Raw genomic sequence first — 15,387 nt, forward strand, 5'->3', positions numbered from 1 at the left:
TGGGAAGTTGATTCTCTTTGGGTAAAAAGGGTCATTTGCCAATAGCTGATAACAGTATATATACCACAGTATCAGCCGTTATTGACTTCTGATCTCTGGTTTGATGTCTTCAGATTCCTAGCATACACCAAAGCAAATATAAATTGCTTTCTAATTAAGATACTAATGTAAGAAGAAAGAACTAATTAGAGCATCACTAGCAGTTCTGAGATTTTAAATGTGAGCATCTAATTGATGTTGCTATTTTAATCTGACAATTATAGCTGTGGCTCCTGGGCAACTAATTTCACTCTGCAGAAAAATGTAGGCGTGACAACTGTGGTCTGCAGCTAACATTTGTAGTTACATTAAGGTCTTTTCCAATTAAAGAAATCACAATCACTTAAAACTTTTTGCTTTTAAAAATATTAATAATTAAGAGTATATATGTACTTGGGTTTACATAGGATTAAATCCTTTGGAAGGAACAGAGTGTGCTCTTTGTTTTTTAGTTAATGCCTGATATGGCATGTGCAGGAATTGGAACAAATGCTTCTTGTAAGGACAGATGCTGCTTCCCACACTTTTTGTGAAGCCTTAATGTATGGGAAAACAATTTTATTAAAAGATCTGCTGCCCACTCATTTGGTGGCGCTTTATAATATTTGGTTGCAACTTTATAATATTTGTTAGGAGAAGGAAGGTTTTTGTTCTTAAAACACACACACACACAGGGACAAAGTCATGCCTGCTCAGGGCTGTTTTCTGCACCCATGGGGCCCAGAGCTCTGGAATAGTTTCTCTTTTTCCTGCCGCTGCCTCCTCCGCCCACGGAGACTCTGCAGGCATGAGTTAACTGATTAAATTACATTACACGAATCACTGCTTCTCTGCTTTTTAAGCAGGCTGGTTATACATACATCTGGAGATAGGCCTATTTTCTCACACCCTAAGTGGCCTTTCTCTCTCACATGCTCACTCTCTCCGTTTCCTTGCTTGCATCCTCTTCCAGGAAGGAGGTCCTGGGATATTCTTTAGCTAAGACTCTGCACACATTACTGGATTAAAATGCAACTAGCTCCTTATTTTTCTCACTTCACATAGAAGGTGGTTTGCGGGAAAAGACATCAAAGCACAGTATTTCATAGGAAACAACAGGATGGAGGATAGACATGGATTGTACGCAGCCTCCCAAACTGGTGGTGGGAATCCTAGAATTGTAGAGTTGGAAGGGACCCTGAGGATCATCTAGTCTAGCCCCCTGTGGGAATATGCAGCTGTCCCGTATGGGGACTGAACCTGCAACCTTGGTATTATCAGCTTCATGCTCTAACCAACTGAGCTGGATGGGAGAGCACTGGATGCAGAGTGAGCAGGAGGTGTGCATGGCCTTAGTAGATGTGCTGATGTTCCAAACAAAGACAAATCTGATTATTATTTTTAAAAAACAGCCCCCCAAATCCAAAAGCATATTTATGAAATTGTGGCATATATGCAGCAGTGACAACCAAATGCTAATTCTGGTCTATGAATGTTTACCAGAGCCAAAGCAAAATGTCTGATTTGTATAGAATAAAATTGGGTAAGGGGGGAAATGTCCCTTTAGGCAGACAGACATTGGAGCTTGTTTCCAGTATAGCTCCAGCACATTCTTCATATGTTTGTTTATTTGAACTAGTGTAAATCAGACAGTACCCAGTTCTGTCTCACCTTTGCCATGAAGTCAGCAGTCTGCAATATGCAATATGAATGTCATTATGCTACTCTGCAGGGCTGTTGTAGATTTTACAGCAAAGGAATTCATATGGAGTGTTTTGGACACTTAAACATGTTGTGTAATTGGGAGTTGAGAGAGAAGCCTGTTCAAAAGTGCCAGAATAAGGTGGTGAGTTGTTAAACAGGTGTGTTGAATCCCTGATCTTGCCACGCTGGAGTGGAAGTATAGTGACTGCTCTAAGACCCCTGGTCTTCTGGCAGGTGCCAGAAGAATAATACAGTACTCTGTTTAGAATAATTTCATGCAGTTAACAGTTGAAGCACTCTTCTTGCTGGGAAGGGGCGCTTGGTGTTTGTGGTGATCAAATGGGGATAGCAAGTGCTGACTGCATGTGCTACTCTGAGCTCCTTGGAGTAAGGGCAAGATCAAAATGTGACAAAGAGCAATAAAACAAGCAAACTCGTCATGACTGGTCAAAGTCACCTGGGTGCGCTTCCTAGATGAACATGGAATTGATCCTGCATGTGCATTCAAGCAGCCTTCTAGAGCAGTGGCTGAGGGTGTCTTGGAGAGCTTGCATGGTGAAAAAATGGAGGGCGTAATTCTACATTAAGAGACAAAGTTTGCCCACCCAGGAGACAAATGAGTGGTTGTGGTGTTTTGCAAATAAACTGTTCGCAAGGGAGCAGGCAACTATTTCCTCATTGATCTCGTTCTCATTGGAATGGTGGACCTGTGTCCGCTGTAATGCTTCTGTCTGGGATTGCATACAAAAATAATTCCTTCAATTTAGAAAATAGATGGTGAGGAGTAAATCTAGGCTGGATCACTTGGTGCCTCCATTGCTACTTTTATCTAATTTTGTGTGTGCACATAATTTTATGTATGTGTGCTTGTGTGTGCGCGCGCATGAGCATTCCATCCTGCAAGTTCAGACACAGGTTTACCACATCAGTGAAGTCTGGGAGAAAAGCAGACTTCTACAACCAACTGTCTTGGCAAATAGTATAGAGCTGTAACACTCAAGTGCGTATGATGCTAACTGGTACTGTGTTTAAAATAGTGCGTGTAAACATTTTTTGTGTTTGTAGCCACAGTCGGGTGTTCAAAAGTTGTATGGCTAACAAACCGAGAATAAATTATGCAAATATGTGTGTGTGTGTGTGTGTGTGTGTGGATAGATATGTATATCTATCTATATGTGATTTATACAGGTTGCAGAATTCTACATTATAGAATCATAGAAACTTAAGAGTTGGAAGGGAGCCCTGGTCATCTAGTCCAACCCCCTGCAATGCCTGGATTGCCCGGGTGCAGAATACACAAATAGGCCCTTGAACATGCCCCCTGTCCCTGGCTGATGAGAATATTCCGTTGGTGAAATATGCAAGACCACGAAAAGATTATTTCATATTAGTGGTGTGTTGAGAGTTGGATTGCAAGTTGCACAAATAATTATTTTCGAAGCCCATATCTGTCTGCTTTTTCAGCGGCTGACATCTGTGTTATTTCAAGAGATTACAAAATTCCAGGAAGTAGCAGAGTTTTTCCCGTTTTGCAAAATACAGACAGCATTTTGCAAAATACAGATAGCATTGTAATTTAAGAGTCCTCTCTCCCTGCCCCCCAAACATAGTCATTTGCCCCCGTTGCACAGTGATAGTTCCTTTCAGTTCCCTGAACTGCTGTGCCCCTTTCTCATCTCACTTTGCGAAAAGGAACACTGCTTCCGGCACATGTTGTGGTTCATTGATGGGTCAATTAAAAACAGATGAGCAGCCGGGAGGTTAGGGCTACCTGCATTGTGGTATTTAACATTCAGTTTTGTGAAGGTCTGTATTCCTGTTTTAATCATAGCACCTGAGAGTGAAATCTAAAAGCTGTCTGGTGGACCAGCTGTGCTGCAGCTGCAGGAATATTAGCTCATTCTATTCCAATTGTTTTTGGAAGCCTAATGTTTGTTTACAAGCCTTGCAGAACTATTTTGCAAGTTGTTGCTGGTCCTCTGGTGTAGATTTGAAATAGTTTGCAAGAGGACATTGACATGATGTACTTGTACAATCCACTTGGATTGAACTATTCCCTCTTTGCTATATTCATCCATGAAAAGTCTTCCATTTTGAAAAATGCATTCTCTTAATGAAAGGACACAGTACCAGTCAAACTGGGAAATTGGAATGGTTTTGGTAACTGTCAAATCTAAAAATCAAAGTTGTACAGTGGTACCTCGGATTACATACGCTTCAGGTTACATACACTTCAGGTTACAGACTCCGCTAACCCAGAAATATTACCTTGGGTTAAGAACTTTGCTTCAGGATGAGAACAGAAATCGTGCTCCGGCGGCAGCGGGAGGCCCCATTAGCTAAAGTTCAGGTTAAGAACAGTTTCAGGTTAAGAACAGACCTCCAGAACGAATTAAGTTCTTAACCCGAGGTACCACTGTACTTAAGTTTTTCTGGGTGACTGTACCTAGGAAGCACATGTATATTTAGAAGAACAGGTATTCAGAAATACAAAAATTAGTGCATTAATAGTCTTAGTGCATTCATGTAATAAGATCATTAAGTTCGCAGATGATACAACGGTGGTTGGTTTAATCACAGCTGGAGAGGGGGAGGTGGCCTATAGGAAGGAAGTTGAGCAGTTGGGGGAGTGGTGCAGGAAAAACAACTTACTCCTTAACTTAAAGAAAACAAAAGAGATCATTGTGGACTTTAGGAAATGTAAATTGAATATTCAGCCACTTATTATTGAGGGGAAGTGCGTGGAACAGGTCTCGGTGTTTCGATTTCTGGGAATGGAGTTGAGAGATGACCTAACCTGGGGAGAAAACAGCAAAGACCTGATGAAGAGAGCACAGCAGAGGTTATATTTTCTGAGAATCCTCCGGAAAAACAGTCTCTCAAAGGACCTGCTGATGGCATTTTACCATTGCACTGTGGAGAGCGTATTAACTTATGGTCTCTGTGTGTGGTTTGGGAGCTGCACGGCCAGGGAAAAAACAATGCTATCCAGGGTTGTAAAGACTGCAGAGAGAATAATTGGGTGCACTCTTCCCACCTTAGATCAAATCTATGCTGCCAGGTGCCATAAGAAAGCGGCAGAGATAGCACAGGATAGTAAGCACCCCGGAAATGATCTCTTTCAGCTTCTGTCTTCTGGAAGAAGGTATAGGGTTATAAAGGCCAGGACTAGCCGCCTGAAAAACAGTTTCTATGAAGATGCAGTTCTGGTTCTAAACGCAGCATAAGTGGTCTCTATAGTACAGTATAGTGTATTTTATGATATAGTGTATTTTATAGTATAGTATAGTGTATTTTAAAATGGGGTTTCAGAGTTTTTAGGGGGTTTTGAATGTTTTATGTAGTTTTTCAGTTTCATTGTTCTGTATGGGACAATGACAATAAAGATATCGTATCGTATGTTTTACTTAAAATCTAAGCAATGTAACGCGGGTGGCGCTGTGGGTAAAACCTCAGTGCCTAGGACTTGCTGATTGTAAGGTCGGCGGTTCGAATCCCCGCGGCGGGGTGAGCTCCCATCGTTCGGTCCCAGCTCCTGCCCACTTAGCAGTTTGAAAGCACCCCTAAGTGCAAGTAGATACATAGGTACCGCTTTATAGTGGGAAGGTAAACGGCGTTTCCGTGTGCTGCGCTGGCTCACCAGTTACAGCTTTGTCATGCTGGCCACGTGACCCGGAAGTGTCTTCGGACGGCGCCGGCTCCCGGCCTCTTGAGTGAGATGAGCGCGCAACCCTAGAGTCGGTCACGACTGGCCCGTACGGGCAGGGGTACTTTTACCTTTACCTTTAAGCAATGTAAGGGGAATGTATACTGTTGAATTTGTTTAAATAAAACATGTGGTTAAAATAAAGCATGTTGGACTAACCTCTGTTTGAAGACAGAGGAAATGTTTCTGATTTAAAGTTTTCTGGAAAACCCATATCACTGGCTCCTGCTCAGAAACTCTTTGAAAGAGGCTGTTTGCTGCTGCCCACTGAGAGTTGCTTCTCAGATTTTCTCTTTCCCAGTAAGCAATATTCAGGGGCTGCATGCAATCTGACTGCAGGCACAGAGCCAGCAAGATGCTGCAGTTTTGCCTTGCCTTGCCCTCTCCAGGCTTCTGAGCAAGCTGATACCTGACCGTTTTCATCATGTAAATCTGTTTAATTGTTCCGTATGGAAAAGAAAACATGATGTAAGTAGGTTCGCCTTACTAGCTGTCAGCCCTGCCCCAGTTCTCAGGGCTGGGGTCCCCTTTTCTATATCCTCCTTACTCTACTGCCGAGCATAGACCCATCCACACCTGCCTTTCTGTGACAGGCTGTCTCTGCCATCTGAGTGTTATGGTTGTGCTCACACTCCACAGGGGTCATTCCATATCAAGTGAGCCAACTTTTTTACCTCATGCCGTCCAATTTTCTTAATATTTCTTAATACTTGTTAAATGACCAAAACTAAGTTTAAATCTAAAATTTTAATTTTTTATCTCATTCCATTTGTGAGTTATGACGTGAGTTTGAAATGTCAAAAAATTGACAATTTTGGTCTTGCCGAACTACACAAAAACCTTAAAAGCTCAGTCCAGAATTGAGATACGTCCAAGCTAAAAACACCAATCTCTTCATAACTGCATGGACTTTAATATGATTTGTCACATGATGGACTGACTTTAAATCTAAAATGTAAGTTACAAAACTGAAAATTTTAAAAAGTGACAAAAATGATTTAAAAATTCCAAAATGTTACTGATTATTGAATATTTCTAAGAGCTACCTGCAAAATTTCATCTTGGGATCTCAATGGGATCACATTAAAAGAAAAGTATTTTGTACATATATGTCTGCCTTACTGGGTTCTGTTGAGGATGAATGGGTTTTCTTAGAGTAAAATATAACAGAATAAACAAGACTTCAAACTATAATGTCAGTTACTTCATGCATTTCTTTAGAAAGTTATTCAATTAAGAGGTATCTGAAAAGCTAGTCAGGCTTTTCTTTTAAAAATGTGTTCCAAAGCCGAACGATGGCTTGAAAGAGTTATTGCTTGTTCTCTGTGTGTGTGACCAGGGTGGAACATGCACTCAGGCAAAGTTCCAATCCCATCTTAACTTCTAAAATTCAAATTAAAGGGAGGTTCTTCCAAGGGTCATGCTTAGTGTATGTGGGTGATCTGCTTTCATCACCAAGCTTTGAAAAACTAGGCTCCAACTTTTCTTAATGGATTTGGATGTTTTCTCCTGCTGTAGTGATGAGTGAGATCTGTACCAGCAGAAAACTGGCTTGTGTAGCATCTTTTGCATAAGAGTTAAACAGGTTGTGGGGGATGTGATTGGAAACAGAAGGATTCTGAAGCCTTGATAGTTAACACAGTGGATTAGCACAGAGATCTTATTGTAATGGTGCCTGCTTAGCTATTTTCTTATAGCTTTGTGCTAAAAGCAGGCAAAGAAGAAGTCTTGAGGGATTTGCTACCCATGCAGGCTGCATAGTTAAAATCTATCTGACCTCCTTCCTAGGGCAGAAAGCCCAAACTGTCATGAGATATCTGTTCACATACCACGAGGTGAGCCCAAGGTATCCTCTCTTAGAGGACACTCACAATCTCTGCATGAATCACGGCTCTGTCTTTGACTTTTTTCCATTCAGGCTGTCGGACAGGGATAGTGAACCTGGGGCACTCCGGCCGTTGTTGGACTACAAATCCTATAATCCCTCTCTATTGGGAAGACCTCCTGTTCCTTCTGTAGGAAGTAATTTTGACCCCCCTCCCTCCACTGAGTGTGAGTTTGATCTCGAGACACAAGAGAGTTATTCCCACGTGGAGGAGATTGTCATTTCCTATCCTGAGTCGCAGGTGTATCTCCATATTGTTATGAAAAAATTGCAAGCAGTGTAGCCAGAGGAATATGGCCAGCAACGCTATATACCTTTCTCTCTGCATAAAACTTCATGAAGTGGGTTCCAACCCACAAAGGCTTATGCGCTAACACATTTGTTATTCTTTAAGGTGCCACTAGACTCTTTGTTCTTTTCGCAGCAGACTAAACATGCTAACCCTCTGGAAATTTTGCTCACACGTGCTCCATGTGCGACTTGAAATGAAACCATGGACTGACTTAGAGGGCCACTTCAATAAGAGGCAGCTACAAGCAGAAACAAAAGCCAAAGTTTCAATTAGTCTCTTACACTGAGCCAGTTGTGCCACACACCTAATTTGGTATCTGAACTGCCAAAAGTCAAATTAGCATGTGGTAGAGTTGCCACAAAGCTAGCTTGGCGTGAGCTAAAGTGACTGGGAATTGATACAGACCTTAGAGTCGGAGGGCCCTGAGCCAATTCTGTCAGCTTGTAGGTAGAAGAGGAAAGGAGGAAGTGGTGTCTTTGAAAACAGAGCTTCCTGGAAGACCACTTTGGGGAGTTGGGATTTATGCACTGGCTCACTCCGGGGCAAAATCAGGCTTTATTTAACCCAGGTCAAAGACCCAGTTTGGCATCCCTCATGCGCATTTGCATGCACACAGATTGGGAACCTAATTGGTGCCCCTCCGGAGGCTTCACCTGGAACAAAGGTCTGGGTACCCCCCCCGCCCCCCCCCCAGCTCTGGCTCTGGCTTACCATCCTCACTTGCCTACTCATCTATTCAAACTACATCAGCCTATAAGGACTGCAAACTTCATTCATGGAGAAAACACACAAACAAATTCTTCCCTTTGAGTGGGATTTTTTTGTTTTTAATTACCAACTTAAAACTTTTGATGGGAACATTATCAACTTTGGGTATGAGATCATGTTTGCTCTTAGTTTCTGAAGCGCACTCTTCGGCTATATGATTTCTCTCCTCTGTTAACTTTTATGAGCAGTCCCCTGGAAGTTGTGAATAATCTATGGGCTGCCCTTGAGGCATAGAATAGCAGATAGAGAACACCTGAGGCAGCCTCTGCCAGATCTAACCTTCCCAATGCACCCCACTGTGCTCTGCATAATAATGGGAAATTAAGAAGAAACGCCCTGAGCTAGGCAGTTTTTCTGCAGAGCAGGAATTCCAGCCCAAGTTCTGTTCATGAAAGGAATCCAGTGCTTCAGTGAACATTTCTGCCTGTCTGCTGGTATTCATTACGTGACTCAACGCTGCTACCCGTGTGCAGGTGGCAGGTACAATATGTACCTTTATGTTACTTTGCTTTGGGAGGGGTTTCTTGAGGACGGGAGGGGAATGCATAACATAAATTGAGATGAATGGTGAAGTCCCCCCCCCGTCATATGGTCATGTGTCTTGTTTCCTTGCACAAAGGACAGGCAGTAAAGTTGGAGGAATACTGTTTGTTGGGCAAGGGGCCATAATCCTGGCTGTTCCTTCATTTAATGGCTGCAGTTTGGATGCAAACAAGCTCTTTATCAAATTTATTTAGCTAGGATTCTAATTCTCCTGTCCTCCCCCCTCCCCCTAAAACCTGGATGACGTTTAAGTAAAGTTTTCTTTCATATGAAACATTGGAGTTACTAGGGCAACCAAACTGCTCAGTTACGTGCATGCTGTGTCTTCCTGCTTGGATTTTTAATGTTTCCTGAGCGGTGTGTGTGTGTGTGTGTGTGTACGTAGACACACACACACACACAAAAAAAAAAACAAAAACAAAAACACGAGATTGGGAGAAACTATAAAAACAAAACAGCAACCCAGTAATAGTAGTAGTAATAGTAATAGTAATAGTAATAGAGAGAGTTCTGACAAGTCCAGAGTTCGTTCTTTGGCAACACTCCAAACTAGAATTTGTTACAACTAAACAGAAGGCGTTAAGATATGATTGCCTAGGGTTTGCCGATCAGAAGGTCAGCGGTTTGAATCCCCGCGACGGGGTGAGCTCCAGTTGCTCGGTCCCAGCTCCTGCCAACCTAGCAGTTCGAAAGCACGTCAAAGTGCATGTAGATAAATAGGTAAAGGTACCTTCTGGCGGGAAGGTAAACGGCGTTTCTGTGCGCTGTTCTGGTTCACCAGAAGCGGCTTAGTCCTGCTGGCCACATGACCCGGAATCTGTACGCCGGCTCCCTCAGCCAATAAAGCAAGTTGAGTGCCGCAACCCCAGAGTCGTCCACGACTGGACCTAACGGTCAGGGGTCCCTTTACCTTTTACTTGACTTGCTAGTAAAGGGTGTGACTAATTTTCCATAGACACTCATTTTCATGTCTTCTACAGTTAGTCTTTGCTGTAGTTTAGGTCTTTGTCAATCTAGTTTAAGAACTGATTCTGTATTTGATACTTGATGGAGAACTGGATCTCTCAGAAAACGAGTGTTTAAAAAAGTGTTATAACCCCTTTGGTTGGTTGTGGGGGGAACACAAGCCACATTTACAGAAAACCTTGGCAGTTTAAAGAGGAGAAAAATGGGATACTCTAATTTGAAAGTGTGTGTGTGTGCGTGAAATTGGACCAGAGCAACTGATCTGAGGCAGGGGGAGCTTAGTAATGCCCCCTTCCTGCCCTAAAATCCTCTCCCCACAAATGTGTATTTGTAAATTTGGAAGAGGGGAGTTTAGATTAGAAACAAGAAAGGAAAAGGTACTCCTGCTGATGACTTGCTCTGATTTGGGTCTCCCACAGATGCTTATAAAGAAGAATAAGTTTGTTAGGGGAAATTTGAACATGGACCTCCTCCTCTTGCCAGCCCATGATTTTCTTCGGTGCGGGGAGGGGGGATTTCCAAAATCTGCCAAATGACAGAAATGGGGCATAGTGGTTAAAATGTTGGGGTTGGATGTGGGGCTCCAGAGAATGCCCTGGTGGGTTGGCAAGTGTGGTGAGTGACTTTGTGGACTGTACCCCCCTGGGGTAACGCGCTAACCAAGGCAAACTTGCCTGCTATTGCTGATTTCACTGAGGAACCTTTTAGGAGCCTTGGAGTTTCCGGGAACACACGTTTAAAACCACCACTCTAAATAATGACCATTTGGATGTGGGGCAGTGTAACAAAATGGAGGGGGGGGGTCAGGGGAACTTTGTTGGCATCGGCATTAATAAAAGAAGTCCAATACATTTTTCTCCCCATATGGGATCCCAGTTGTCTTGCTTGCCAAGACCTGCCTTCCAAATCAAGCTCTCACTCTAGGACTGAATGAAATAATTCACCTCAGGAACCAACACCCTATAGCAGACTTGAAAAAAGACACATCTATTTTTTTAAAAAATAATTTATATTCAATATTTTCTTGGTTTACAAAAGTACATGCTTTGCCTCTATTTTTTTTTCTTTCCAGTTTGTAGAGTCCTTTTTACATTGGAAGTGAGACGATAATGTTGTATACAGAATAAAGTTGGAGCAGAAGGAGAGAGGAGGGAGGGGTGGGGAAAATAATTGGTGTGTATGTGGCATTTTTACATCAGCTTTACTTGGTAGGTTCTCTTTCTGTTCATTTATTGTATTTCCTTGGTAGTGAGAGAGGTTGGAGGAGGCCCAGGACATGGTTCATTGTCTTTAGTTGGTTACAGTGAGATTGCTGGGGGGGGGGGGATTGTTGGGTCAGGTTAGCCATATTGATTTGTATGCTGTTGGTGGGTTCTTGTTGTCTTGCTGGGCTGTGTATGTGATAAAGGGGAGCCATACTGGGATAAAAGCGTCCACTTCTGTTTGTTAGACACATCCATTTGAAGAGCATTAGAGAAGTTGATTCTCAACTCACAAATACACAGTTTCATTATTCTACCTGTGCTGCTGTCCATTTTGGGCCAGCAGCTGAACTGAAAAATTGTGAAACGGTTTTTTGGGTTACAAGCATCTGGAAACAGTTACTTATAGTCGCTTGTTGGGCCTGCAGAATTTATGGGTTGCCAGGATTTGAATGGAAGTCTTGAGGGAAGGGGAAGGGGAAGTAAGTTGTCAGGAACGCCAGAGAACTGGGTGCAAGGAGCCTGGGAGCCGAGATCCAGAAATGATGTTTCTGTGGGCCGTAAAGCCCTCCTCAGACGCACAAGAGTGTGGAGTGAATCAGTCTTAAGCTGGAAATACATCAGGTGTCCTCAGACTATTCTGTGGATAGAAAAGTTTAGCTATGATTCATTTTACTCTATTTTAAGCAACATGAGTATGAATTGTTTTTTAAATCTATCATCCTGCTCCCCATCTAGTTGAAGTGAAGATGCACTTTTAACTTGTTCCTTGACAGCATCCATATACAAACGACAGGGCCAGCGAGGGAGAAGAACAGATCCATAAACAGGACCCCCCCCCCCCAGAAGGCTTGAGCTTAAAGAGCAGCAGGCAGGTGTCCAGGCTTCTAAAATATATATTTGGCCGATCCAATCCAAAGGTTTCACGTTTCCTGCCTACAACAACAAACGATTCACACACAGATGCTCATCAGTTTATGAGAATATTGAGGTGGCCTTCAAAAATGGAACTCCTGATTTCTCCTTAGAAAGCTGTTGCTTTCCAGGGGTTCACACGTGGTTGGAAGTTGAGAGGTGATGAGAAATCAAGGGGTGGACATGCACACATGTATAAATAAGCACTCCTAAAGTGAAATGGACCTGGACCTGCTCACTACTTGGATGGTAGACAGCCTGGGGATGTCATGTTTTCCTGGAAAAAAGCCAAAATCCAAATGAAACGAAGCACACTAAAATTATACCTCTTTGGATTTGAAGGTTTAGACATCATCATCATCATCATGTGTCAATAGCTTGTATTTCAAGTTGATGGCTTTGGTTGTGGCAGAAAATAGCCTCTTGCATCTGCTGATAGATCTGAAAAATAATTATGGGCTTTACCACTACAGATTGGAGGCAAACAATACAAAATTTGAACCCTAACCCTAAAACAAACTCCTTTATGCAGTAAATTAGCACACCAGAGAGAGTTGCATAGTATAAATCATGCATTTAAATTGGTGAAATTCCCCTAGATACCCTTCCAGGCTTGCTTGGTGCTGGCCAGCCACACAAATTAGAAGCAGCCCCTGCATGTAATCATTCCTCCCCAATGTGTCAAGGAAACCTGAAACTTGAACATATCATTATCTTCAATGAAGTACATGGTTCTATAATAAGGCATTGAACTGTCTGTGCTCCGTTAAAGTGATGCTGTAGAGCAGAGGAGCTGAGGATGCCTAACTCACGTCTGAGTAGGATTAGTAGATGGGTCCATTGATGCAGCACAAATTGAAAGCAATTCACCCTCACCTTTGTATAGCTGTTTATGGCTGATTATACTTGCAGAACTGTTTCCTCTGTAGCACTAGCAAGCAGGGTTGTGTCAGTTCTTTTGAACTTGAGTATCCTGTAAACAGAGGGGTAGATGGGGTTACCTCTAGAAGGGCATTTCCTTTGGGAGTGCACTTCCTTTGTAACCTAATGACTGTTCAAATACAGCATTCAGCATGCATTTCCTTGCTCTCTGCTACTGGGCTTCCAGTTATGGGTTGCATGCTTGGCAGTGTGAGGCTGCCACTGAATCTACATCTGAAGCAGCAGCTTGGAATACCTTGGTGTGGCATTACAGGAGCTACGTCATTAACTTTGTAAATACAGTATTAGAAACATACCATAGTCCGTCTAAAAACTGCTTGCTAATTTTGTCCTGCTTTGCCACACCACAATGTCTGTTTTCAGCAAGCTGTTCAGTGGCAACGGCTCTCACACACATTTATAATGAGAGATTAATTATCTGTATCGTGTAGATGATGTAAAAATAGATGCATTAAGTTTTAGTCTCTTGGTTGTGGGGTTGTTGTGTAGGATCTGTGAAACAAATGATAGTGTTTTATTTGCCCTGATCTCCATTTCTTTTCATCTTTTCTTGTCCCTTTGACTTGATCTTACTTGGCAATTAAGTGAAATATTATTACAGGTCTTAAAACTCACTTTCCAGTTGAAAAGAGCAGTGCACACAAAGTGATTCAATGCTCTCTCATCAGTACTTATTGCACATGTTGCCAGTTAGATACATTTCTTGAATTTGAACTAATTGCACAGAATGTTCTAGCTACAGAATAATTGTGATTATGGAATTTGAGTGTGTATTTAAGCAAAGAATTAAAGACCCTTGGCAGTGTTGGGGTTTGACTGGATTCCCCTGCCCTGCCCCACCCTGCCCCACCCCACACACCTTACTCAGATATTGGTGCAATAAGTAAAATATTTAAAGTACTGATCTGAATAGCAGCTGAGAGAATCAACTTCAAAGTTATCTACAGTTCAGTCCCTCTCGAAAACCTTTGCAAAGTATAGTGCCAGATCACACAAAGGCTCCTTCTCCTTACAGAAAATTAACGCCTTGGCTGGCAGCCTAACTCGTGGGCAATGTTGACCTGTGCTATTATGAGCACAGTCAGAAAAAGATGCTGGTTCCATGCAGCATGAAAATGAATACAAACTGAAACTTCTGCTGGTCAGGATTCTCTTTTGATGCAGAAGAGCTTATTTCTCTCACTGACATCCCTGTGGTGAAAAGCCAATATGCTTGCACTGGAAGGTATAGTGGAAAACCACAAAAGCTCTTATAGCTTCAAAAGGTATTTGATAAGCTTTACTTACAGACAGATAGGTGGCCAGTTTGTTGATATTCCAATATTTTTAGCTGTGCTAGTGTGTGAAAGTACAAGACTATGAAATACCACTGCTTAGCTTCTTCTGTCATTTTTTTGGAATCTTGAAATTATTATTACCCTCCCCTGTTAACCATCTCTTATTATGGTTTTCCCTAAGTAGTGACTGTACTTTCTCCATGTATCAGCATCCCATCCAAAGTACCGTAAGTGTAGCATTTGGTAATAAATACCAAGAAGGTTATTCAGGTGTGGGAAATAGGTCTTTAATAAGATGTTACTCATCCAACTTTAAAAGAGCAGGCTGGGAATATTTCTGCTGATGCTTCTAAGGCAGGTTCTCTAAACTTGGGTTTCCAGCTGTTGTTGAACTACAACTCCCATCATCTGGAGCTAGCAGGACCAGTGGTCAGGGAAGCTGGGAACTGTAGTCCAAAAGCAGACTCAAGTTTCAGAAACCCTGTTCTGAGGAATGCAGAATGGTGTTCATTCAAATTGTTCACTTAACAGGTAGTACCTGACAAAGTGGATCATTCCGTTTTAGAGCTTCAGGAGAGCTCAGAACATAATTGCTTGTTCCCACACAGCAATTATAACTATATACAATTAAACAAAAAACAGGAGGCTTAATTGCATTTGTGAGGCCTACTTTACAGGTACACCATCTGCATCCACAGGCAGATGTCTGCTAAAACCCATGTTTTTTGTTAAAAAATGTAGGTTTGCTTGTGTTAGACTGGTAGCCTTCATTATGTGGTGCGTAAGCTGTGTTATACTGTCCGCTGAACACTGCCTTGTGGTTTTGTGGGCTGCATAATAAGTGTTGGTGGTTTTGGAAGAAAGCAGATGGAGCAAGGGAGAGGCCACAACTTAACTGAAAAGTATATGAACCTAGAAAGTTGCTTTATAGGGAGTCAGACCACTGGCTCATCTATCTCAGTATTGCCAACACTGATCCTCAGCAGTATGTCAGGATTTCAGGCAGGGAACATTTCCCGCTCTACTTGGAAATGCTAAGGTTTGAATTCAGGACCTTCCTCACACAAAGCAGATGCCCATCACTGAGCTGCTATCTTTCCACAAACGTAAAAAGTTCAAGGTACATCTCCAGGTAAAAGTATTGATAACAGGAGTTGGGAAAGTCTTTT

At 42.3% G+C, this 15,387-nt stretch overlaps 1 protein-coding gene and 1 long non-coding RNA gene across 2 annotated transcripts in view; one reads left to right on the plus strand and one right to left on the minus strand.

Annotated features, from left to right (window-relative positions):
- LAMC1 (laminin subunit gamma 1) overlaps nucleotides 1-15,387 on the plus strand; it is a 115,848-nt gene that overhangs the window by 17,306 nt on the left and 83,155 nt on the right. The window lies entirely within an intron of this gene.
- LOC309371673 lies at nucleotides 10,760-13,516 on the minus strand. The gene is made up of 3 exons (XR_014169253.1): nucleotides 12,876-13,516; nucleotides 12,326-12,440; nucleotides 10,760-11,724 (listed from the first exon to the last, which is right to left on the minus strand). It is a non-coding gene; the product is annotated as an uncharacterized lncRNA (long non-coding RNA).

The sequence above is a fragment of the Podarcis melisellensis genome (assembly GCF_964234715.1).
Source record: "Podarcis melisellensis genome assembly, chromosome: 6".
In the NCBI taxonomy this organism is placed as follows: Eukaryota; Metazoa; Chordata; class Lepidosauria; order Squamata; family Lacertidae; genus Podarcis; species Podarcis melisellensis.